Source organism: Furipterus horrens, unplaced genomic scaffold, assembly GCF_987537825.1.
Source record: "Furipterus horrens unplaced genomic scaffold, mFurHor1.1.pri manual_scaffold_7, whole genome shotgun sequence".
Classification (NCBI taxonomy): domain Eukaryota; kingdom Metazoa; phylum Chordata; class Mammalia; order Chiroptera; family Furipteridae; genus Furipterus; species Furipterus horrens.
Genome location: NW_028327177.1, coordinates 77,416,297 through 77,443,957, shown reverse-complemented (window position 1 = coordinate 77,443,957; position 27,661 = coordinate 77,416,297). Strand labels below are relative to the sequence as shown.

The 27,661-nt window shown below is 42.1% G+C and overlaps 1 protein-coding gene across 4 annotated transcripts in view; it reads right to left on the bottom strand.

Moving 5' to 3' along the window:
* FOXP1 (forkhead box P1) overlaps positions 1-27,661 on the bottom strand; it is a 642,166-nt gene that overhangs the window by 473,845 nt on the left and 140,660 nt on the right. The window lies entirely within an intron of this gene.

Here is a 27,661-nt window from a genome sequence, read left to right as displayed (position 1 = left end):
AGGACAATGGAGGCCCTCTAAGTGGACTCTCCTGAGATACTGTCAGTTTCTTCAGCTGGTGTTCACAGCCAGAAGCTATGAGGCTTTATTTTCCCAGCACTGGAACCCTGGGCTGTATGGCCTGGCCTTGGGCTGGGATTGCTCCCCATGTGCCCCTCCCCACTTTTATCTGCCACACGTGAGTGTGGAACCTCCCATTATGCTGGCTGCTGCCACTGCCTCACTGTAGCTACCTCAACGCTGCCACACTACATCCTTTCCACCCCAACTCCCTGTCTTTGCCCTTCCTACCCATCTGGATGAATATTTCATCTTTAAATCCTTGGTCGTTGGACTCCCATGCAATTCGACTTTCTGGCAGTTCTGGTTGTTTTTTGTTTTGAGATTAGTTGTGATACTTCTTATGGTTGTGTGAGGAGGCAAAGTGTGTCTACCTTCACTTCCATCTTGGCCAGAAGTCCTCGCCACTCAGAGTTTTAAAAAGTACTCATTGGTGGAGTGGCAGAATCTAACAGCATCCTGGTGGGGTTTTCAAATCCTGCACCTTGCTTCACGTTAATAATCCATCACCATGTTCTCATTTAGAACACTATATTCTCCTTGCACTTTCTCACTTTTGCTATTGGTCATTAAAAAAATTAAAAGGTAGTTCCAAAGTAGACTGTAATCACACCCTAGAGAAATCTAGGTATTTAGAAACACATCAAGTTATCATTAATATCTTAAGGTCATCAGTACTAAAACCTTTTCCCCCCACCCACATTACATATACACACATGTATTCCAAATAGCATTCCTTGGTATGGAAGGAGATCTATATTAAAGTAAGTGTACTATACCCAGCCCCATGGAAATTCATAAGGCATATGTGTGTGTCAGAGGCTCTGATAAAGAAGCCAAGCCCAGCCCAAGCTAGTTTGTCAAAAGAACCTTTTATTTCCTCATAGATCACCTATTTAAAGTCTCATGAAAAAAAATAGAGAATTTAAGATCCTAATGATTAAAGTTAACATCCTTAAATATGATGATAATTTTTTAATCTCTAAATTATGAGTAAGATTTTCACTCCTATTGGTAACAAAAACGTCTGTTTCAAGCCTCCATGAAACCTGTAAGCTTTATAAGACATTAATATAGAAGCATGTTTTTGAACCTGGGTCCTTAATGTGAGAGCCAGTATTTATACAAATAATACCTAGTATTTCAGAACCAGAAGGGAACTTAGATATCATATAATTCAACTCTCTGATTCCTCAGGTAAGGACACTGAGGCTTAGAGATGATACATGGCTTTTGCAGGTTGTGGAACATAAGTGGTCCCATCACACCAAATGAAGAGGCAGTGGGAGGGGGGAGGGAAGCTGGCATGATTAGGAAGTGGAAGCAGAAAAAGCCCTCAAAATAAATTGTTTTGTTTTTTTTCCATAATAGGCTTTTTATCTGATGTTTGGATCTTTGAGTATAAAATAGTCATGACCACAAATTGCCCTTAACCTCACAACATATAATCACCCCCTCCCCAAAACAGCCTCTACCCTATATCATGAAGGCAACTTTTAAAAAACTGATAAAGTAAACCACTTAAAGAGTAACCTCTTGGTTTATAAGCAAACCATTTGGTTTGGTTTTAAAATAAGACTGCAAAAGGCTCAAAATAATAGAAAGCTGAGACTTCAGCATCTCTCAAAACAGGAATAATAGATCAACTACTATAACCATTTGTGAAGAAATCTTTTAAAAATTATCTACTTAGTGCAAGGCATTTTGTACAGAGACCAGACTACAAAAGTACTCAGAAAGTTATACTCTTGAAGGCTGAAGCTGATGAGAACACTGGCATTAAACAATATAGAAACAAAGAGGCATATAAACTACATTGAAACAAATGCCACAAAAGCAAGTTACATGGAGTATATTTGGAAATACAAACTTTCAGAGGGGTGTGAGCATAGTCAGAGAGATCAAGGAAGGCTTCCCTGAGGAGATTACAATTGAGTTGAGAGATGAAGGAGAAGAAGGAGGTAACTAGAGGGAACAGCATATGCAAAGGCATCAAGGAGCAGAGTAATACATAGCCAGAGTGATGGCAGTAGAAAAAAAAAGGGGAATGGGGGAGGCATAGAATAAAAAGAGGCAGAATTCATACCATAAAAGCTGTACGGATTTTGTAATAGCATTTTGTCTTTATCATAAGAATAGTGGGAGGCCAATGAAGGGACCCCAGCTTGATAAACAGATGGGCGGGACATGATCATATTTGCATCTTGAAGAGATCACTTAGGCTGCTAAATGGAGCCAGTCAGTCTATGATAAAAAATGCCCAACTTTATTCACTGGATATCCAGTATATGCAAAAATTAGAGAAGGTCCTTACAAAATGCCCCAAGCAATTCTTCAAATACATGTAAGATAACAGGTAGAGTTGGTATTGGGAGGAAGATGACTCTAAAGGCAAATGGCCTACCCCGCAGCATCTTAAGGGCTGGTCTGGTGGTGCATGGGATGTGAGCTCCAACTCCTCCAGGAATTTACAGATCATTTATCCCAGCATCTGTTTCACACTGGCTATGTTCCATTGTTTTTGATTTTAGACTTCCAATTATCTCTGTATCTGAGCTTGAGGACTAAGATGTGTAAGACCCAGCACCAAAACCAAAACCATAAACCATTCCAAACTGTGCTCCTAAAAATGAGCACTGTGCTTCTTGGACTGTCTTTTTAAGCAGATGCTGAGGATGGCAAAGGGAAATAGTAGACCATCCACACAAGATTTTAATATTAATACTTCACACAGAACTTCTTGTGATTTTAATTTCACATCTGAGACCATCTCAAAGTATGTTTTCAGCTTTTTGGAGGCAAAACGTGATTAAGTTTTAGGTGGAGTTAAATTATTTTTCATGCACGAGACAAGAAACAGTTAATGTATCATTTCATTTTTTCCTCTGAAAATCTACAAGTTTGGACAGAACTAAGGTTGTTGGGTTTAACTTGGCCAATCAATATTGATACTCAGTGAGTATTTGGTTCTTATAGTCTATTCAATTTATATTATAGATCAAGAAAAATACGAGTATTTTTCAGACAAACAGTCCCAAGAAAATAAACTGGATAGGAATATGGTCTGCTGCACTGTTATCCTAGATTTTTCCCCTTTTTCTTTCTCTCATGAGTGCTTTTCATGTAATTTTTACTGATGAAGTTGCCAGTGTTAATTTCTCCAGGCCAAATTTGGCTCACTTATTCCTTTCCAACTCCATTCAAAGTGTGTGTGTGTGTGTGTGTGTGTGTGTGTGTGTGTGTCCACTGAATGGCACCTAAAGCCAAAGGGATATCTATGACCAGAGATCCCAGAAGATTGTAGGCAGCATCTTACTTGGGTATCTCTAACGACAAAATCTGTCTCTATTAGCAAAAACAACCACACTCTCCAAGCTGGCACAAGACTGAACTCAGCAAGATGCATGGGTCCCCACAGAACCTTTACAAGGAGGTGACAGAGCAGCCATGGCAAGGCAATTTACATAGTCTCCTGCACAGGAAAATGAAACACAGTAAAGCAAGGCTAAGCAGCATGTTCCTTGAATTTTCTCTCAGGGGCTCTATAACTTAAATGCACCGTTCATTTTAGGGAGCTGGGTTCAAATGACAGGCAGAAAACAACAGTTTGTTTCCTTACGCTAATTTGACACTGGCTCTTTTTCATTATTTTAAAGTGATAAAAGAAATGAATTTTCTCCTCCACTCAAAATGACTAATAGAGAAGAAATTGTTAACAAAACCACAATATTGTATTATGTCCACCTCAGATATAAAAATCCAAAGACAGCATATGAAATCTAAACCAAAAGATTAATTTGAGGCAACCACAATCTTAATATTTTATTCCAGTTATTCACAAAAGCACGGTATCACTAAAGAATTAAGAAAGCACCTACTCAATCGCTCATCCATTTTTCAAAAGATTCAGAATTTAAGGTTCAGAAGTTAATGACACATAAGCAGAAGGGAGATGAAAGAGAAAACAATAGCCCATGTTACTGCTTCCACCCTTGCAGCAGAACTATGAAGAGAAAAAAGCCAAGAGTAGATGCTGACAGATGTAGCAGTACTGGGTGAGACTAAGGTTGATTTTACTAAAGATCATACCTAACACCTTCTATCCAAAGGTAGAAGAGACACTGGACCCACAGCAATATTTTTATTCTAAGCTAGTAACATAATAAAGGGTGACGACCTTTAGAGATGGGTCTCTGCGTTGCCATATCATCTGCAAACTGATTTAAAGGTTTGTGGTCTAACTCGGTGTTTCCCAAAGTGTGATATATATGCATGTACACATACACACATATATTTTTATAGTTTACTTTCCTGTATGGTCCTCTATCAAACTGGTTTTTGTAATAATGGACAAGTTCTGAAGTGCCTTTTACAAATACTATTAACTGAAAATTATTAAATGAATAAATAAATATTTTAAAAGAAATTTCAAAGAAAAATATTAAATATGTGTTTCAAATATTTAACAAGATACAGCCAAAAAAAGGTGTGGAGTTTGACAACCAATCACATAGATGGATCAAGAGGTGACATGGAAGCTGACAACCACACAGGAGCAAATGGCAAGAAAGCAGAGGCCTGGTGTCTAATTCCACCCGGACACTGCAGGTGTCCCTTCAATGCTTTGAGCTTCAGTGTCCTCATCTGTGTCGTAAATTAAATAACATGCAGCCCAAATGTTTATCATGATACTCCCTAAATTGTTTTAAAAAAATGTGTATAGACACAGTGACATATACACAAATGTCTCTAAGGGTGTATGTCTGCACATGTCTCTAAAGGGCAATACAGAGTGGGGCAAAAATAAGTTTACAATAGTGAGTATGCAAAACATAGTTTATTCTTTTATTATTATTTATTAATTATTGTATTATTTTCTATATGGACACTGTAAACTTACTTTTGCCCCACCCTGTATATAAACATATACACATAAATATAGATATATACACACACCTACATACACAAACACACAAACATATATAGTGGTTAATCCGGAAAGTAGACAGTGACCAAAAGCTCTACACTGTCAGCATTTCAGGAAGACTTACCCTATGATGGCCCTTGAGATGAGACTAGAAATGTGCACATCACAATGGATGCTACCTCTCCGCAAGTAACAGATACATCAAAGGAAAACGTGTTACCATCACTCCCAAAGGCAGGTATTTCCTAAAGAAGTGGCCTGAGCAACATATTCTTTGGAAAAAAACTACGTAAGAGTAAGCAAAGGAGGAATAAAAGTGCAGGAGAAAGTAATATATTCTTCCTCAGTTCTGACATCAGGATTAAAAGATTAAACAAATTAGAGGTGATTTTAGCTAGACAATAGCATCCTCTACCCACAGGTAAATTTATGCCCTGTTCCTAATTTCAGAAAAAAAATAAAGCTCAATATTTTCTCTGTGCTAGGGAAACCTAGTAATCTTTTTATTCATAAGGCAACCAAAATTGTGTGTTTCCTAAATACTCTTGAATTTATACAAATTTGGCTCTTTTTTTTTTTTCAAAGAAGCGTAAATTATTTGAGGGCAATACATGCCATAGCGTACAGCCCATCCTGTTTTAGGATAACCACAATATACAAAAGTCAGTTAGCAGCCAGACTCAGGACAGAGCCACCTGCATGATGAATGATTCACCCCAGAAACAGAGAGGTCTCAGGACCTTGTGCCCACAGGAAGGCTGGTTTGACTCTCTTTCATCCAAGTGGTATGAAGTCAGCAAGCCATTGCCCAAAGCCCTCTCTTGGAATGGCAGACTTACTCTTAAAACCGTCACCACTTCCCATAATTCTCCTAACCAGCCCAACCGGTGGTCCCCACCTGTGATTAGCACCCAGCTGCCTCCACACTGCTGACAGAGCACCTCCATCTGAGTAGCCCAGGAGAACGTAATCATTTCATCTCCTTCTGACAAGGCCTTGGTTTCCTAGTTCATCATTTCATGAGCCACTTCTTTTTGAAATTGTCAAACAACCCAGACCAATTTCCTAGGGCAGTCTGCAGTCACCAAGCAATCTGAGTGCTGAGCACCTTCTCCTTTCAGACATTTTGACATCTTAATGGTGCGATATGGAACAGGAAACATTAGCTCACCTGCTAGTTTCAGTCGCACTTCACAGCTTTCTAACACAAGTCAAGGACAACACATAAAGGAAGTCAGAAATCAGGGGCAGTAATAATGTAGCCGCTTTGGAAGAAAGAAGCAAGTAACCCCTCAGCGTAAATATAAACTTCTCAACCTAGAACCACCAACACCCCTTTTTTACTGCTAGTAGAAAAAAAAAATATGTATCATCTTAAACGTTCTAGTGTTTCTCAAACCTTAATACAGATATGAACCACCTGGTGATCTTGGTGAGCGAAACTGATTCAGTAGGTTTCGGATCCTAAGATCCTGCATTCGTAACAAGCACCCAGGTGACTCTGCAGCTGCTGGACCAGGAACCACATTTTGAGTAATGAGAGCATAGGACCCCTCCCCTCATCTCCACCTCTCTTCTCACCTCCCAGAGAAGTCAGGGGAGCCCACAACTGACAACAGTTGTGTACCTGAGCTAGCATGAAAACCCATATCAAATGAATTTGAAGTGTGAAAAAAAGTTAAAAAGAAAACCCGGAAAGAATAATTGTCTATGCTGCAACAAGTTCTTACAATTAAAGGTGGAAGCATCTAATATGGCTGTTTAGCTCCTATACTTCTGGAAAGGATCTAGTGGGCAAACCTGACCATTAGAGAAAAAAAGGCATCTGGGCTTGCTCCTGGCTGTGAAAGTCTGGAAATTCTTTGTTTCACTTTCAGTAAAAGTTACCTACAGATTACAGGTTGATTCTCGTTCATATTCTCTCTCTATTCTCTCTATTCTCTATTCTCTCTCTATATTCTCTCTCTCTCTCTCTCTCTCTCTCTCTCTCTCTCTCTCTCTCTCTCTCTCTCTCTCTCTCTCTCTCTCTCTCTCTCTTTTTCTCCCTCTCCCTCTCTCCCTCATTCCTCTCATATGGATAAGAACAACTCCAACAGAAGTCATGGTGTCTAAGCTAAGACAAACAGCCATGTTTTCTCAGAGAAAAATAAAACTTGATCAAGAGCAAGGCAAGTGCAACACCCACACCCAGAATCCCAGACCTTTGACTCCACGGTTGTAGCAAGCAAACCAGAGATGGGAGACAATAGCACCTCCAATCATGCATATTTACAGCACCTTCAAGCCTTTAGGGACAGCTTCACATTTTCAAAGCACTTTCTGCGGGTGAATTTATGAATCCATACAAGCCCTGTGAGCTCTTCCTTTCCTGGCTGGTAGGAGGCCCATTGTACAGATGAGGAAGTGGACAGACACAAAGAGTTCAAGCACACATAACAATGGTGAGGGTGAGTCTCCTGGCTCCCACTCCTGAGAACACCCTAGTCACAGGCCTACCAATGTTACCAAGGAGGAAAGGCACAGAGACAGGCACCTTGCCCAGTGCCCCAGAGCAAGGCAGGATAGAATTCAGTATCTTGTTTTCTTAACTCTGAGCTCATAATATTTTTAGCAACCCACATCATGGGTGTTGAGGGCTTAAAACATAGCTGTTGGGACCACCACACCTTAGAATCATAAATGGCTGCTAAATCCCCATGAAATCTTACTTGGAATCTCAAATTAGCAAAAGGTTTTGAAAATCCCACAAAAATCTACAGTCCAATTTTGCCACTGATTTCCTACACATCCTAAGAGAACCACCAAATTAAACATGGTGTCACCGGTGAGCCGGAGAACCTGCCCTCAGGATTCACCGAGCTTATACTGCGCTTGCTCCATGGCATGGAAGTGAAAGTCAGAGCCTTTGCCTTCAAAAACCAATGGTCCAACTGGAGAAACAAAACACTCATGAAATCACCGCCAGGCTGGCAGCAGAAGGAAGGAACAAGTCAAAAGTAAGAGGTAAGAAGTGATTGAGGAGAAGATCAGTTTTTCTAGGCAGATGAAGATTCACATGGCAGCTGTTATACTCCAGATGTTTACCGAGAAAAAGATAAATGCACTATTTTAAATTTTTATTAATATGCTGTAAATATACTAACTTGTAAATGTCAGATAATAACCTATGAGGTGTCTGTTCTCATTTTACTGTTCCCACTATAGACTGTGGTTTTCAAACTCTGTTCCAAGCAGCCCTTGTGGTGTGGGAAGGTGGGGAGGAAAGACCAGCTGCTCTGAGCTGGAAGTCACTCAACTTCCTGATGTATAACTGTCTCCTCAGCTCTTAGCGTAGTCCTTGGCAAAATAAGTGCTTAATAAGTATCTGCTGAATGAAAAACAAAAAAGAAGCTTTGAACTCATGCCCCTAGTCAACCATTAGAACTTAAATTTTGTTTATTTTAAACGTGGGAGGGGGTGCCTTGAAGTAAAATTTCATTTGGGCAAGGCAGCCAAACCACATAAAAAAATGAACCAAAAAAAGACATGAGATTTATGAATATCTCTACATTTACCCTCATTTCTTGCTCTGCCATTACATTCACCCAACATGAAGGACCACAAAATTGGACTCATTCAAACTCTTAACAAACTTCCAGGATCACAACCACATTCAGCCAACCACGTACTGTTGAACCACATCAATCAATCGTGTGGCCTGTTCAAGACCATAGTCTGTAGGACAGCTGGGTATGCCCAACATGCTGGCTCACCTGAGTCTCTGCCTGGAACTAGAAAAACCCGAGCAATAATCTCCAAGTTCAATGTATGAGCCTCAGATGATGCCAGCTCCTTGATCCCATGGGAAGTTGAAAGAGAATATTAACTAACGCCAATTCTCTTGACCTGACGGCTGGAAAACAAGGCACTCTCTGATAAGGAAGGTAGGTCTGAGGACTGCAGATTCTGTGAGGTTCAGGAAGGTTGGGCAAAGGAGTCAGGGGAGGAAATCAACAATATAAGCTCTACTGTTGGCTAAAAGTATAGAACTATTTTCCTAATTATATCTGCAACAGCAATAAATAATTCACCAAACAATCTGTAAATAATTCTTGTTAGCTAAGTCCCTCTCTTGGAAGATGTCAGGAAGAAAAAATGAAAATATAGGGTGTACAGTCATTGTTCTTAAAGAATTCAGAGGAAACTCATTCAATAAATTCAATATGAGGCAAAATGGAGAAGTGCTCCAAGGGAAGACCAAAGTCGTATGCCCATGGGGGGTGCAGATGAAAACATCTGAGCCAACTAATGGTTTCTGGTAAGAGAAGGAGATAGTGGACACATGAAAACACATTAAAGCTTCAACAGATGAAGAACCAGAATTTCACAGTTCACTTAAGATGCATGCTCAACCTACTTCAGGGCCTTTGGACATGCCATCCTGCCTGCCAGGAAGGTTCTTTCCCAGCTCTGTGTATGGTGGTCTCTTCCTCATCCTCCAAGCCTTCACTTAAGCAACACCTCCTTGGAAAGTCCTTGTCAGACCACAGACTAAAATTGCCTCCCTTCTCTCCCTGTCTCCTCAAACACCAGATGCAACTTTTTATTTTCATATAATCACCCTAATTTATACACCTGGTGTATTTATTACCTGACTCTTCCCTTGAAAGTTCATGTCATCTGCATATACCTAGTATGGAGCCCACAGTCTAGCCCAAAGATGGGGCTAATCAGTGACTGCAGAGTCTGTGAACTTATAAATCAATACAAATGAAGAAGGAGAGGCCCAACAGCATTCCGGCAGGAAGGCATCAGCGGTGTCAGAGGGGCAGGGTGCATGGTCTGGCTGCCATGCAGTAAGGAGAACTGGAAACCATGCTGCAGAGAGTTTTCCGGGCATCACACAAGGCCTGGAATTCTAGGCTGAAGAATCTGGGCTCTTTTGTCAATAAAAAGAACTACTGAAGGTTCTTAATAAACATGACATAATTCATATTACTCCAACAGGAATGTAAGGAGGCAGAGTAGTCAGCCAGACTACCACAATAATATGGGCAAAACCCACAGAAGGCTTAAAGGAGAGAAGAACCCAGTAAGGAGATGATGAGAAAGGACAGATCCAAGTCATAGACTTTAGCAACAAAGGCAGCAGAAAGAGTGAGAGGCAGCAGGACAATAAAGAGGACTCCTCAGGTTCAGGTGTGAGTGACTGGAAGGGGGTGATGGGAGTGCCAGCAAATGCAGGAAGGTGAGCAAATACAGGACAAAAGATGATAAATTCCATTCCAGAAAAGCCGATTCAGAGATCTTGGAGTAAGGGGAAAATCTTTGTGAAGATATCTTCCAGGTACCTGAAAAGAAGTGCTCAGAGTCCAAGAAAAAGATTAACTCAAAAAGGGACATCTTGGAGTCTTCCATCTGAAGTGAAGAGTGGAATAATGAGAGGAGGAGACTGCCTCTATAGAGGTTAAACTAAAGCAGAGAAAGGCCACATCTTCAGGCACCAGTAGGCTTTTAATCAAGTTGATATAGAGTATTCCCTCACTTATCACGGGTATTACATTCTAGACCCCCTTCCCCCCCGCAATCAGTGAAAATCCGCGAAGTAGGAACCTTACATTTATTTTAGTATTTATATATATTTTAAGGCTTTATAAACCCTTCCCACACACTTATAAATCGTTCCCAGTCCCTTATTAACCTTTCCCACACCCTTATTAACCTTTTCCACACTTTTATAAACACTACTTATGTTCTTAAACATATTCTACACTCTTAAAACTTACGTAACTTTAACCACATACGAATACATTACCGCAAAATCCCATGATATAGCGAAAAACCCGTGATAAATAATTAAATGTAATATTTTTTAAAATCCCGCGATACAGTGAGGCCACAATAAGTGAACTGCGATATAGAGAGGGACTACTGTATATTGTATGGTGGGGAAATAGCCTCCCTCCCCACAAGCAGGAAAATGAAACTGTGCTATCTGTGTTCAAAGTCCTCATCCCCCAGAAAGATGACGGAGCAATCCCATCCCACAGGACTGTGGTCATCGCATAGGTCTTATGAAGCAATTCTGAAAATCATCAGATATCTCTAGCACACCTCAGAGTGAGACACTGTCAAGTCTTCTACAATTCCTTTTTGGCTTTAAAACTGCCCTTGTTCCAACTCTTTCCTGCTCTGATCAAATTAATGGAGCACTACAACACAAATATCAGTGCAGACTATGGCAGCAGTCAAGTTTACAGAGCTTATTTTCAATTGTTGTAGCAAAACAGCTTGATCCACCCCTTCCAGTCTGGAAAGCAATGAGCTTAGGAGCAGAGAATGGGCTCCCATATCTCTGCAAGCTTGCTCAGAGACTGCTTTAGAGGATTCCTTCATGAGAAGTTCTCCTCATTATTCTAATGAGGCTCCTGTAGGCTATTTCACACACCCAAAGTCTGATAACAGCCCTCACACTAGATGCAGAGCAACAAAACAAAAATAGGACAAGTCTTGAGAGTCAAAGGAAATTCAGCACCAAGATGTGGCAGGACACATGTACACACAGGGGAAACTTGAAGGAGAACATTGGAGGAAGGGTCAGTGCATATATTTCACTTTGAGCGGCAACTACTACGGAGCCCCCTCTAAACCTGGTTCATCTGGGAACTGCTGGTGGAGCAGAGGCTTTCCTGGCCCTGAAGTTCAGCTCAGCTTGTCCATTCTACCACGCAATTAATTATAGAATCAATAAAGCATCTCTTTGAAACTCCCTGGACTAGTGCCCACACGCAGACAGTAGTCGCCTGACTTTTTTGTTGTTGTTGTTGCTATTTTGGTTATTACAGCCAGCAAACCTGAGGAGAAGACATCAAAACTAAAGCATGGAAGGGCAAGAAGGCAGATATGAGGTCTGGCCACCGGCGGCTGCCCCTGACCACTATGTGGTCCACGTGCTCCCAGCAACCTCACCTTTGATTGGGATGCCAGACCCAAGAGGAGATGTCGTTTCTACAGGGACATCGAGGAAAAACTTTGGAAGAGGCTGCCTTGTATCTGCCTTCCCCACTTTGGGGTTGGGGAGCAGCAGGAAACTATGTTTTAAGGAAAACAAAATATTCCTGGACAGGTTTACCTGAGAAAGGCCTTTTTTTGGTCTGCCCTAAGCATTTCAGGAGTCAAAGGCCTGTGCCAAAAACCAGGCAGCCAGGCAGAACTCGGCACTTGTGTGTATAGGTGGTGAAAACTTGGGGGAGTGGGATGGAAAGAGGGGGTACTGAAATGTCCCTGTCCATCTGTTGATGTCTGGGCAGCAGAAAATATTGAAATAGAAATAGAAAGTTAGAAAAATCCTTAGAAGCAAAACCTGAATGGGTATTGTATTTCAAAAGGAAATGTTAGACTGATTGCATAAAAATGGAAAAACAGAATTAACATGTTCCATAATGATTTGTCTGTGTTAACTAAATATTGAGCTGAAATTTGGTGAAACCCTCAAACTAAGACTTTCCAAGGAAGTCATTGTCTTCAAGAATCATCATTATCTAAACACAGCTATGTCACTCCATGGTGCCCTATGTGACTCGCCTGGCTGATGGCCTTTTCATTCACTTTATTTAAGAAAGTACAAAATTATGTGCCATTTATCCCTCATTCCAAAACCCCAAGACAAGCCCATTACCAACATTCATCAATACATATTTGCATATCCAGTGAAAAACAAAATTCAAAATCTTTCCAAGCTACTTCTGTTCTACTGGGAAGCTATAAACACTGGCAACTTGGGGAAAAGAAGATTCCTCTTTCTTCTCCATCCAAGCTCACACAGGAAGTGACAGGAGAGGTTTGCTCAAATTTCCCTTCTACACTGACCACAATCTCAACAGAGAAAGACCACCCTGGGAATGAGGCAATTCATGTTTTTAACTGGCTCCCTCTTGCCCATGTCCAAAAATAGCGAGCCTCAAACCACCAAAAGTCTGACTTGAGAACTTTGCAGTGTGAGCGATTTCAGCATTGCTAACGCGACCCAACAGTCCTTACTTACAAAATAAAGACCATAGCCATGCATAAAATGAGCAGGCGCAAACCTGGCACGGTATTGCAAGCCGAGTGAATAATAGTACAAAAATATCAAAAAAAGAAAGGTTATGAAATTTTATAACAGATGACAAATTGGTAGCTTTTCCCTGCTTTTTTGGAATAGATTCAGTAACAGATTTGAATCTTGGGGTTTGATGCTGTCTGTGATATGCAGGGATCCCAAGTTCAAGGGGAAAAAACAAAACAAAACAGGAATAGTTATCTGCACAGGACTTCACACATAGCAGGATTTATCCTTTATTATTTACTTTAGAAATTATTTGGGTCCTTATTTAATACATTTTTACTTAAAACATTACAATTTTAATTTTCAATATCAGGGTTTTCTGTACTTGAAGCTCTCAGAGAGATGTCTAAAAGATGAAACTACCTGCTCAGATTCCAGGGAAACAGAGAGAAAGCACTGCATTCTGCCACTTTGGAAGAGACACTCAGAACTCTGCCTTATGGTGTCTGTCTGTTACCCAAGCACACTGGGCTGCAGGGGAGATAGTGACATGTTTCTGGGGCAAGAATGTCCATAGAAGAATGCCTTTTAAGTCACTGGCCAGGCTGCCTTTGGAGCAACTAAGCAGTCACAACCACCAGGGAACACAGGACTAGTATCGAGGAACCCTCCTATTACATGGAACACCTTTGCAGACATTCTCCCCCAACACTTTCATCTCATTCCAACAAAACATTTAGAAAATGCCTGGTGGGAAGAAGCCTGCAGGGTGGTGCATGCCAGAGGAGGGATCCAGTAGACACAGCCCTAGCTTTCAGTGGCTCAGGTTATCTAGGGAGTTCAATGGACATGCATATGAGCCATGTAAAGACACTACAGACAGGAAGAAACCAGCATCTGAGTAGCCTAACCAAACCTCCTGTGGGAGCAGAGTCCAGGCTCATTTCTCTGGTTGGTTAGTAGGATTAAAAAGGCTTCAAGAAAAAGAAAGGTCATGAAGAATAAGAAGAAACATGTTAGGACATTGCTTGTCCAGGAAGTACCTGTGTGGTTCACATTCTCGGTGACTTAAGTTTTATTCCAGCAGAGGGAGGACAGTTAGCTATTCAAGAGAGGACATGACTCAGTATTTACACTGTACTAGGTGCTGGGCTAAGCCATGGGCTTAATGCAGGCAGTACTCACTTTCCCATTTTACAAATGGAAAAACTGAGGTTCAGGAAGATAACATAACCTGCCAGGGTTACCAAGCCAGGAAATGGTAAGTAGGGAGTCCAACCCTGGTCCATCTATCTGGTCTCAGATGACCCTACTGTCTGATTTGGATGGTTATTTCAACCAAACACATTTTCCATAGGTATTTGCTAAAGTTAATATGAACTTAAGAGCTCCTTATTGCAAAGTCCTCTTTTCATCAGTAATAAACACACACGAACAGCAACGGAGACTCTGATTCTTTTCATGAAGCCACCCTATGACCTTGGGTCATTTTCAGACTTCACTGAGCTTGTAACATGGAAAACCAAAGCCATAAGGTGAAATAGACTAATTTAAACCTATAGTCTCTCACTTCCTGCTCCTTTGTCAGCATGTAAGCATGTGGGTAGCATCACCGAGCTACCTAAGCGGCAGAGAGAACCTACAGCAGAGTCCCCTAAGGCTGCTAGTCTTAGAAAACATATTTGCAGCAAGTATTTCTTGAGTGCCAGCCAATGTGTCAGAGGGGCTCCTCAGAAGAGCTGTTATTTGTATCATTGTCCTCAAGGAACTTCAGTTACCAGAGCAGTGGGAAAGACTGCAGGGAAAGACCGCTGTGACCTGCAGAAGGTCAACCCTGAAGACCCAATGTGCCTAGCCTTCTCCTGCAGGCCTTGGCACCACCCAGCCCAGTCTCCGCCCTGATCCAGTTGACTTTTCCCTTCTTCTCCCAATCTCTGCACAGCCACTTTCCTCTTCCCCATTCCTGCCTCTCCACCCCAAGCCAGATTGTGACCCTGCGTCCCTCCCTGCATTCAGAGGACAATAGTGTGCCCCTCCCAGGCCCTGGCCCAATGACCCTCATTCTTCTCCTTTTGGAAGCTTCCTTTTCCTGTCCCTCCCTGGTTAATAATCCTATTCCACTGGGTCCCCTGGGCTACTTAACAGGCAAGGCCTGTACTGGGGCTGGGATCTCAGCTCTGCTCTCAGATGGCTGCTCACAGTGGCTGCCTGCAGTGCAGACCTACTCCTCACAGCCTCACTCCCACCCGCAAGCACTGCCCCCCAAAACCCAGAACTCTCAGCATTTACATTTTCAGGCTCAAGTGTGCAGCTTCTTCCTAAGTCTAGCCTTCAAAGCAATTCAACACTCATCTCTGACAGGAAATGTGAACATGTAAAAAACATTTTTTTTTAAACATGATTTGGCTGAGGAGCTATTCTTTACAATGTTTCCAAGGATGTACCAGAATCTGAGCTGTAAGATGGATAAAATAACAGTGGGTCTGAAAGATTCTAAGGGTCAGAATTCCCTGATCATCTTGTACCTGCAATGGTATTGATATTTTAAAAAATAAAAAATTAGTGACAGGAGTGAACTGATATCTTTAATCCCCTACCCTGACATAAAAAGAGCAAATAAATATTGATGGTAGATTTATATATAAGAATTCACCAATCAAATGATGAAAGTCAAGTCACAAACTGTTAACATACGAAAACCCTGAAGGAAAGAAGAGCAAGTCTGCCTCAACTAGCTCAACCAGTGCAGTAATTGTTTTTAAAACTATAAAATCAAAAAGTAGGTGCCAGACTTTTGATATATTCCTTTTTCTCTAAATATACAGTCTATACATGTCCATCAGAACATAGCAATGATGTCTCATGTTTATTATCATCATGCACACACACATAGTCAATCAGGGAAACAACATTAACCACGATAAATAAAAATGTTCAAAGGCTTCCCAACACGTTCAGTATCTGGCATCACACATCAGAGGAAGGGCAGGCAGGAGAGACTTGGAATAATTTTCTGGTTGTGTAGGGGAGAAAGGCCTGTAAACTAAAATAAAAAACACATTAAAACCACACATGCTGTTCAAACAGAATATAAAACAGGTTAACAGGGGCTGTATTTTCCTCCATGGTGAGACAAGCTCCTCCCAGCTGTCTGTCTCCTGAATCATTGCTGGCCTGTTTCTCCCCTCTTCCAAAAAGCAACGTCAAGCCTTTCCAACCCCCCATGTGTGTTCTCTCTCCCCTGACTGGCTGGCTGCGTGTGAAGGCCTCTGGTCTGCAGGTAAGCAAACGTGTGTCTGCACTTACTTGCACTGTTTGCCATCCTCTGATGGCAGGCAGTAAGGAAGCCTGTATTATCAGCTACACTCCCTGCCAGATGAGAGCCCAAGCTCACTATTATCACTTCCTGGCTGGCTTAAATAGCAATCATTTATCTTCATATGCCTCAAATTTAGTTTTTGAAAATTATTTAAAGACCTAACACCATTATAAAGGTTTCTACTACATAGTACTTCGTAAAGAAATCATGAAGTATTTCTTAGACAAAGTACCAAGAAGGAAGCAGAAGATCAAGAATCAGAGTCTGACTTAAAAGGAGTTTGCAGTCCAGGGAAAGAAACAGGATGTATACATCTAAAAAGATAAGTAACTCCACGGAAGCATGTCAAGTGAGAGGTCCGGAAGACAATGGTGGCTAAGAACTCAATTCTAAAGGCCCAGGGGAACTCCGGTCCCCTCTTTTGGCAGGATAACTTCAGGAGACCATCACGTCTGCTTCTGCTCTGGTGAACTCACCCGCTGCCGCACCTCACATTGCACCTTCTCCTTCTGGAACCTGTTCTGCCCCAGTCCAAACATCCTCTAAACCAGGAGTCTAGAGATGCGATTCTAGAGTCCAGGAAGAGCCTGAGGTCATCCATTTAACAAGTTCCTATATGTGCTCTTTATGATGTCCGTTACACCATTAAAAGAGAAACACAAAAGCAATATATGCCCCCAAGGCACTCCTGTATACAAAGTAGCGAGATGTTTTTTGCTGTATCTATAAGGGGAATGGGGAGGGAGAAATTAGCCATGAACTGTGGGATTGGAGAATGTCTTTAATCACAAATACTGTATATCTTAAAGGTACCAGAGTAGAGGTGAACATAACAAATGTCAACATAATTCTGGGTGGTAGAAATATGGATATCAAGGGACTCAAGAGATTTTCCAGTTTCACAAAGGGGCTTATGACCTCAAAACAGTTTAAAACCCTTGACTTACAGGCCTGTGTTCTCCTCTTCCCTCTGCTTTGGTCACCTGTAGTCAAGCATTAAATAACCAATTCACAACCCATCATGCTCAGCTTTATGACATTTCTTCAGTTTTCAAAACAGTAATTATATATCACCATCTTTTTCTGTATTTCACACTGCTTTTCTCTCTCCTCTTCAACTGAAGTATAAGATTTTGAGGCCAAGAAATTCAACTTGTATCTGACCACCGTTCTCGGTTCAGTGTCTCACACAAAACAGTCAGTAAACTAAACTGGTATTACTGAGCAATATTTAAGACTAAGAAACATCAAACCAAATGTAGCAATAAGGCTGGTTTCATTACCTTTCATCCTGGAAAAAAGCTCTTCTCAAAAGTAGTAAATATTCATTTCCAGAGCAAGAGTTACCTCTTGGGTATGTGCACGCGCACATGCAGACATGACTTTTCAGTTATGTTATTTTTTTTTCTGAAGATACTAAAGTAATAGACTTCAAGACCAAAAGGAAAACAAAGTAAAAGAAGGAGAGGGAAAGGGAAACCCTCTACATATATTAACACATACACACAACTTAAGAAACATTCCTGGACTGTAACCTCCAAGGGGGTGTGGCTTTATGCCACGTTGGAATCTCTAATTGTTCCAATGAAGCATTTCTCAAACTGTATTTCTGGTATGGGTTCTTGCATAAGCCAAAAAAGCACTGTTCAGAGCTCCCGCTGAAGTCAACAATGCACATTAGTAAAGTTTGAGAGGTCCTATAGTCAGCTTGGTATAAGCCCAAGCTTATTTTAACCATAGAATAGTTTCTGCATGGAATAAATTAACCAGTGAAGGACCTTGTGGTCTGAGGCACACAGGACACATTCTGGCTTTTACGATGATAACATCTTCCGGATTTAACATTACAGCCCATACTTCAAATATCTCGTTCCACTGTCCTCATAAATATGACCCATTCTCATAAAACCAGAAATCTTAGTTTTAGCTTCATAAAATATGGTTCCTTCTACAGTGGCATGCATTTCTGTAAAACCCTTATGAATTGATTCACACATCCCTCATAATAATGAGAAAAATTTCAAAGATTAACTTCATCAACCCAATAGTGTTAAACCAACTGCAGTCATAAACCAAGTCTAGACTCCATCCTCACAAAGTGATAACAAGAATACATCAAAACACCTAAAAAAACAAATTCCGCTTTGGAGTCTCTTTCTGCCCAAGTGGAATTGTATTTAGGAAAATGGGCCTTCAAATACAAAGCTAATGGGAAACAAACTTGGTATTACCATTCTGAAAAACAGAATGCTGGCATTAAAATTTTGCAATCTCTCTGATGCAACAATTCCACTTCTAAGAATGCATGACAATGAAAACAAATCATGAACACATGCAGATTTTAGGGTACAAAAGCCAAAAGCAATTCTCCCATGGGCTCACTCAATTCAGGGGCATGGCAGAGGCATGGGACGAGGCACACAAACACCCGAGGTCTCTCTGAGTGTTCTCCAAAGGAGAGGGTATGTGGCAACTCTGCACCGGCCCGCCATCATCTCTCTCAGCCTGGCAGAAACCTCAGGCCAAGGTGTGGAGGGGCAAGAACTTCAATACACAGCTAGGATTATAATCATCTGTGCACAGAAGCATCCCTGTAAGACCTTTGAGAATGAAAAGAAAGAAACTTTGCAACACTAGGAATGAGAGCTAACTTCTTTGGCTGCAGCACAGGAGACCCAAACCAAAAGGCGATCAGAGAAAAAAGGAGCTGCCTTAATGGAATATGATTCCCATGCAGACAAAAAGAAAATCTTGGCCCTGGCCAGACAGCTCAGTTGGTTAGAGTGTCATCCCGATGCGCCAAGGTTGCAGGTTCAACTCCCTGGTCAGGGCACGAACAAGAATGAACCAATGAATGTATAAATAAGTGGAACAGTTTCTCCCTCTCTCTCCCTCTCTCTTTTCCTCCCTCTTTCTCAATTTTAAAACATTGAAAAAAAATGAAGGAAGAAAAGCTTGGTCCCAAGAGGTGAAAAGCTCCATATATAAGACTGAGTGAAAGGGAACCCAAGGAAAGTTCCCATGATCCTCTGAGGGAGGGGTAGAAAATGAAAGTAAATTCAAACAATAGCAATGGCTTAGTTTCAGAAGAAAAATGTTCTTGTGTGATTCCAACACTGGGACCCATCTCTAATATTTCTACCAAAAAAAAAAAAAAAAAAGAAGAGAAAAATAAAAGATAAATGCAAGTAAAATAATAGGATAATTTATTAGCTTCAGGAGAATATATGCATCTAAAGTGTTCAGTACATGGATGAATTAGACGGGTGCAGTAACATGAAGACTCCTTCCAATCAGTGTATCTGGCTTTGCTCAGCAGCACTCAATTTTGGCTTTTAAAAAGTCTATTTCTGAATGAATGGATGAATGTTGCCCCATCTTCTTCATTTTCTGGCAACTTAGTCTAATATTGGCTATTCTGGCCGAAAAGAACTGGTCTTTTGTATTACTTTTAAAAATATGAAGCAGCAAGACCAGTCCTATTTCCACTTATTTATCCACCTTTAAGAACAACCTGCTGTGGCTTCAGTCCCTTTGCATTCTGTTATCTCTGCTGACTCCATCCTCCAGCTATCAGCAGGGGAGCTCCTGCTTGTAAAAAGATTGGACATGATAGCACACTATGGATTTCGACTTCTGGCCACCTTCTTTAGGCACCCCTCCACTTACATCATTTTGATCTCCAAATATTAAGACTGTCTCTCCCCTGGGCCTTTCTGACTTCATTTATTTGCACCTGGTGTTGATGGCCAAGATCTAGTTCTCAGGCACAAGACTTGGTAGGCCTATTCCACAAACACAATTACAAAAATTCAGGGAGTTTCAGTCTAATTGGAAAAGAAAATGGGCATAAAAAAGCAGTCTCCATAGATACAAGCTTTTCTGCTCTCTGTTTCCTTACACTGAGAATGTCAATGCAGAACCGAAATACTTATAAGTAAATGATGAGTTCCACCCACCCCTCCACACCCTGACTGGTAACACCCAGCTGGAAATTCTGAAGCCCACAGGGTTGCATGGCAGGTAGTTGGTATACAGAGCTCTTCACATGTGAGCCACGCACGGAGCCTCCAGTCAGAGCTGCAATGTGCTTTCCAAGTTCTTTTGAGAAGAAGACACTGTCTCGCCCTTCTCATATAACATAATCCTCTTCACCACTTCACTAAATTGCATAAGGATGCGACTCCCTACGCAGGTGGCAGACAGGCAAAGAGTGGCCAGGGCTTGTGCTTCCACAGATGCAGAGCTTGAGCAAGCAGCATAGGTCCCAGGAACAAAGGGATCAAAGTGTGGCTATTTATGGCTGCCTGAGTGCTTCTGAGAGCCAAGGCCCTGCCCATGGATGCAAATGACTTCCTGGTGCTGGTCCCTGACAATCCCAAGTGTCCACATGCATGAAGAGGGGGTGGAAGAACTGAGGGGCAGTATGGTGTAATGAGAAGCTTCAAGAAAGGATGGGAATGGACCTGAATGACAGTGGATTGTATTTCCATTGGTTAAGAAAGGACAAGAACATTTAAAAAGAGGGGAAAAAATAGAATTACCACATGATCCACCAATTCCACTTCTGGGTATGTAGCCAAAAGAATTGGAAAGAGGGACTCTGAGAGATATTTGTACACCCATGTTCCCAGCAGCATCATTCACAACAGCCAAAACACAGAAGGAACCCTGGTGTCCATCAATGAGTAAGTGCACAAGCAAAATGTGGTCTATACAACACAATGGAATTTATTTAGCCTTAAAGAGGAAGAAAATTCTGACACGTGCTGCAATATGGATGAGCCTTGAGGATATTATGCTAAGTGATATGAGCCAGACACAAAAGGGCAAATACAGTGTGATTCCACTTCTATGAGGTGCCTAGAGTAGTCAGGTTCATGGAGACAGAGCAGAAAGGGGGATGCCTTTCTCCTGGAGTCTGCATGTTCCTGCACCCCTCTGATTCCTGTGTATAACTAAATGCCTTGGACATGCTGGGAGGAGGAAATGGGAGTTGTTGTTTAATAGGTAAAGAGTTTCACTTTTGCAAGATGGAAAAGTTCTGGAGACTAGTTTCACAACAATTTGAATATACTTAACACTACTGACCTGAGTATTTCACAATGGCTAAGATGGTAAATTTCATGTTACTTGTATTTTACAACAATTAAAAAAAAATTTTTAAGAAGAAAAATGTCTTGGGAAGATAAATGGCCTAAGGACCCCGTATTTTAAAATAAAACCAGAATTAACTGAATAGCTATGAAAATGACCTCACGTGTGCTGGGATTTGAAGTATGCTAGGACTTAAGTACCAGATGGTTGTTTTAAAAGATAACTGCATTCTCTGTTGCAAACATTATGAATCTACTCTTTAAGCTACCCCTTGTGTATTCTTTTTTCCATGTTCTGAATTAGGAGACCTGGTTTAGCATGCCTCAGTCAGTGTAAAAAAGTTTGCCAATCACGGCATGCCCCTCAATGACCTATCATCTAGACGAGGGGTTATAATCAGGGTGACCCTGTCCGTCTAGGAAATAGGTGGAAATGTCTGAAAACAGTCTAGGTTGTCATGAAGTGGGGTGCTACAGGCACCTAGTAGGTTGGGCAGGGTTACTGCTACACATCCTACAATGCACAGCAGCCCCACACACAACAAAGAACTTTCTGGCCCCAAATGTCAATAGTGCTGAGGTTTAAAACTGCTCTAGATTGGCCCAGAGACCAGGTTGGTTATGGGTTTTGTTCTTTTTTTCACTCATGCCTTTGAGCAGTCAGTAGAGTGAATGGTTACTATAATGATATTCTTCCTCTGGAACCATCTAGGGTAACTCCTATTTATTCTTCAAAACCCCGCTCGGCTTGCTGCACCACCTCTGTGAAGTTTTCCCATATGCCTTGCAGCTTGTCATCCCTTTTGCACCAGTTCCACACCGTAACATCCTTCTATTTGATATACACTCCTCTATGTTAACCATTAGCCAACTAGACTGGGAGCTTCTTGATAAAGAACTGTGTACCTCTTAGGTGTTGTCTACACTGTTTATTAAAACAGACCCTCACCTTTGTCTGCCATATTCTACAAATAAAGTCTATCACATCAAAATTCTATCCAACTACTAGCGTCTTTTGCAGACCTTTAGAAGCCAAAAAATAGTACATTAAGAGATCAAGTACAGCATTTGAAGAGATATCCACAGGAGGACAAGGCAATTTTCTCTCCATCTTGAGACGGCCCAAGTAATTTTGGCAGACTTCACAGGAGTTTCTCAAAAGGAAGGATGAATTTCTTAGTTGCAGAAATTAGTCACAAAGACTCCTGTAATGAGTTTGGCATTTGGGACATCTGGGAAAGTTACATGGGTGCCAAGGTCCTCTTTATTGTCAGTATCATCATGCACCAAATTAGCCGCGGCCTCAACACATATGGGACGCTTCCTCCATTCTCCAGTTTTGGTTTTGTTTTGTAGTTGTTTTCTTAACAACAATGACAGCCACTCCCAAAGTCAGCGTTTATCAAAGGTCCAGGATCACTGCATCCAAACCATGGGGAAAGGAGAATGGAGAGCAGGGATGCCTGACAGGAGGAGCCAGAAAAAAAGAAGGAGAATGTGACTTCTCAGGTCCCACGGGCAACAAACTGAATCAATCTCTGGGGGTGTGGCTCGAGCATCTGCAGTTTTAACAAGACAAAGCTTCAGATAATTATGATGCACCTTCAAGTTTGAAAGCCACTGTCTTAAGTCTGTGGTTCTCAAATATTAGTGGCCATCAGAATCATGGGGAGGACTTGTTAAAATGTAGACTTCCAGGTCCTATCCCAGGTTTTCTGATTCTGTAGGTCTCCTCCAGGGACCCAGAACTTGCATCTCTAATTAAGTTCCCAGGTGATGCTGATGGTGCTGGTCCCTATGGACTTCAGAGATTTAAGAGATAGCTTAGGAACCTGAAGAGGGAGATTTCATTTCCATTTAATATCCTTTCGCAATTTTTCCTCAGCTTGTGTATATTTTTTTAATAAGAAACAGAGACCAGTGCTCAGTTTATAAGAAAATTCTCTAGTGTTATCATATAACTTAAGAAAATAAAATAAACTTGTCAACGAAATACTGATACCTTTTCACCCATCTTTCCCAACATTCTACAAGACTCCCAAAGACAAAAGGCACCCCAAACTTTATAGACAAGCATTTCGGCACTCAGGCAGCCGAAGCCCAGTTAGTTTGTAACTCAAATAACTTGCTGCTTAAGCACTGGTGTCTCTGACTTCACCTCAAAGTGATTTCTCTCTAAAATACCCAGTATAGTAACCTCAACCGGCACTGGTTTCTGTTAACAACAGAACGGCTGGCGCCAGGCACAGCTTACAGCACGTGTGCTTGGCCCACTTCCCTCCGTAGGGGCTTAGTGATCGCGGCTACGTCTGAACACGTGGGGAGCGGCGCTGGGGGCCTTGAGTCCCATCCGGGCCCTCCCGCGAGGGCACATGCAACAAGCCTCCAAGTACAGACAGGTTACAGCGCTGCCCCATGCCAGAACGGAGGCCTCCAATAATCACGGAATTTTTTTTTTTTTTTTTTTTTTTTTTTTTGGAGAAATGATCAAACCCGGGGGTGGGGACAGAACTTCCTGCAAGAAACCGCATCCTGAACAAGCCCGCGCGATCGCTGTAAATAAACACTCTCTCCTTGCAGCACTTCCGCCAACTGTCGGCCCAGCTCCAATAGCCTCTCAAGTCCAAACAGGAAAGGGGAGGGAAGGCAGCGAGATGGCAGATAGAGGTTTAATCTGCTTCTTGCTGCAGTTGTCATTGGTGGGAGCTTCTAATTCAGCAGGGCTGCCAATGGCCTAGAATCACTCCTAGACCCACTTTTCCCTGTTAACCTTCATGACTATATTATTACGGGCAGCCCACAGCTGGCTGACGCAGTGCTGAGCAATGCAGCTTCTTCCCTGAATCAGATAAGCAGCCAAATCAAACTGGCTGGCTGGCTGGCTGGCTGCAGAGAAGCACTGACACTGGGGAGGGATGTTCTGCACAAGCCTCTGTGTAACTTAGCCCTGGGGACGGGCAGGGAGAAGAGGGCCAGGGCTGGCGGACGGAGGGTTTATGAAGGAAACGAGCTAGCGACCTCAATTTTCTGTAAAACGAATGTGAAGGATATTCTTTTCAGAGTGCACCATGCGGCCTAGGTGGGGCAAGATGTACAAAAAGAGACCACTGATGTCATTAACAGCAATGGTGACAGCAGGTGGTACACACAGGGCTTTAATAAGCCTCCTCCCCATAGTCCTCACCTGTGGTAACTGTGAGGCAGATTCCATAGCCCCCAAGTTTGGGAGAGCTAAAGAAACACAGGTTGGACTCCAATTCAGTTTATCTGAATTGGGGCCGCCAATGGTAGGAACAGTGCCCACATTTCACTACAATGTCAACAGCAGCCCCAGAGTCTGGCTTGGGACCAGAAGACCAAGTTCTAACCATGACACATCCCGCCTCCTAAATGAGCTCCATCCAGAAAGCTTCTCAAGAAGTTCTAAGATTGTTATGGTGTTTGAATTCCATGGCATTAAACAAAGTCAATTTACCCTTTTATAATGCCTTTCTTTGCTACATTCCCCAGAGTTCTAACTTCTCATTTGTGTCTTGTCACAGGACCAGGCTGGAAGTCTGTCTTCATAGACTTCTGAAAGGGCCACTGCCTTGTACATCACAAGCACTCTGTAAATGTATTGAAAAGAACTTGTGGGTGTATCAATGACTGGATGAATGAATTCAAGGACTGATGTGGAATACCTGATTGCCATAGGGACCAAAGCAAAAGACAGCTCCTGCCCTTCTCCAGGAACCCCGGGTCCCTGGGAGAAGTGGGGGCTCTGCCGTCCTGCTGAGACTGGCTTTCCATAAAGGCCTTTGCCACGCACGGGCGCCCACTGATGCTTTTTCCTTCATCACTGCGGGCATGTGGGCACAGGTACAGTGGTGGTAGCCGCGCTGGTTGCAGATGGGGTGATATAATGCAGTGTTGGCAGCCTCAGAGGAAGCGGGGAAAGTGATGAACAAGGGAGAAGCATGCTCAGAAATGAAGGAGTGGGTGAAACCTCATAAACTCTTTGCAGACAGGACATGCCCTTGGAGCCTCTGCCGTAGGGGGGAGGGAACCAGGCAGCTTCCCTGGAGCAGGGAAGGGTGGAGCTGGAGACAGGGCCCAGATGCCTAGGGCACGGAGGCTGGGGGCGAGGCCAGGGTGACGGGACTATTAAGTGAATAAAAGTAAAAACCGAAGCATCATAGGTAGCAGCAAAGTGTTATTAAAGTGCTGTAATGTCTCAGAGGCTCCTATGAAGTCATGTTCTTACATTTCACTCGTAAGGTTTAAAGACAAAATTGTATGCCTCGTAATTCTCCAATGAGTACGTTATTCTATGGATCCCATTGTTTGTACGGGATGCACAACTTCCAGAGAGATTAAATCATTTAAGGGATTAAAAAACTGGCACTTTCCGGAAACCTAGTTGTACATTCCTTAATGGGAGCAACTAGCAGTGCTACGTGAAACATTTGTGTATACTAGTCCACATATTTCAGGAAACATCCTATCAGGGATGCAAACTCAAATACCCACAGAGGCCAGGCAGTTGCTTAAATGACTGAAGCCAGCAGGGAGTCCAACACCAAGGAGTGTGGGAAGTGACCTAACTGGACAGCTTGACAAGCCCCATCTAAATGAGTACCATGGCCCCTAGTATGGGGCAAAGGCTAATGTTGCCACATCTCTTGATCTGTGAAAAAAGACAGAAATCTGGGTTTTGCATTGAATCTCAGTAAACAGAATTGATAAATTAAAATATTTTATTTAGATCATCATACAAGTCAAATAAAATATATTTGGACTGCCCTGGATGGGTGACTTGGTTGGCTGGAGCATCATTCCATACCAACAGGTTGTAGGGTTCAATTCCTGGTCAGGGCACATACCTAGGTTTAAGGTTCAAGCTCCAGTCAGGGCGAGTATGGGAGGATTCCCCCACGAGCTTACAAAGAGTAATACCCATTTAACAAATGAACAAACTGAGGCAGAAAGGTACCTGGGCAGTGACTGGCAATCAGCTGCCATGGGTTAGAGTACGATCCAGATGGGAATCACTGCAGCTGAAAGAAAACTGGTGGGTGGGCTAGTTCTACAGTGTCAGAATGTTGATTTTCCCCATTCCCATTATGTATTTCACTTGTGGAGATGTGAAACCATGATGCCGGTTACCGTACAGGAAATGAGAGGAACTATTAAAGAAGTGTGAAAAGACCTCATGCTAATAGCGAGATGATGAAAATGAAGGCCATCCGTGCTCAAAGTGCTTTACCTGTTAAGAAACAGGTTTTAACATATAGAAGCAGGGTCCTTCTAAAAGAATCTAGCCTTTTTAATACAGTTTTATTAAACTTGCATGTTCATCAGACTGGGGGAAGGTAGATGTCCGTTTCTCTCCCTTTTGTCTTACTCAGGATCACAGAGAAGCTTCAACAATTTTGAATCAGCCAGAGACAAGTATAGACATGTTCTCTGAGACAAGAACCTGAAATGACTCATTCTTCCACTTTTCTTAAGCAATTTCAGCTTTTAGGAAAGAGGCTTTGTTCATACATATCACACACACACACACATCAGAAAACCCCAGACCTCATGGAACCCTTCATGGGATGAGGGATCCAAGCAACACTTCCTGGCTAAGTAGTGTGAATGCTGCTACCCTGAGGGAGGGAGCCCAGTGTAGAAATGCAATGCTAAGACTTCAATCATAGTGACGGACAGTTACCTGTGCTCTGTCAAGAGATCTTTTTCTCTGACCAGAATTAAGATTCCAATGGCCTTTCTTCCCTTACACATTCCTCTCTGAATGGCTTCCAGAAAGAAACATACAAAATCCTGCTCCGTATGTCTGCAAAAACTCAGTATGGGCACTTCATGCTTTAACAGTTCTGCAAATGAAGGCTGTTGACTTGTAAGGTATAAGCAATAGTTTTCTGATACCTGTACTAGTACAGATGCACCTGTACTAGTGTCCCTAGACAATAAGAGAAAGGGTTATATAGTGCATAAGGGCGTTGGTATGAAGAGCTCAAGGGTTCGGCTGTTGTTTTGAGCTGTGAACTTGGGCAAATGATCTCATTTCTTCATGCTGCAATTCTCTCACCTGGAAACTAGGAGGTAAAAATGGTATTTGCCAAACTGGGTGTCCCTGAGGATGAAATGGGAAGGATTTGAGAGCTCTTCACGAGATACCCATAATTGTAGGTGGTGGCTATAGTGTCAGAAACAAAGGTTGTTCTTGTCAACTGCTTTACTGT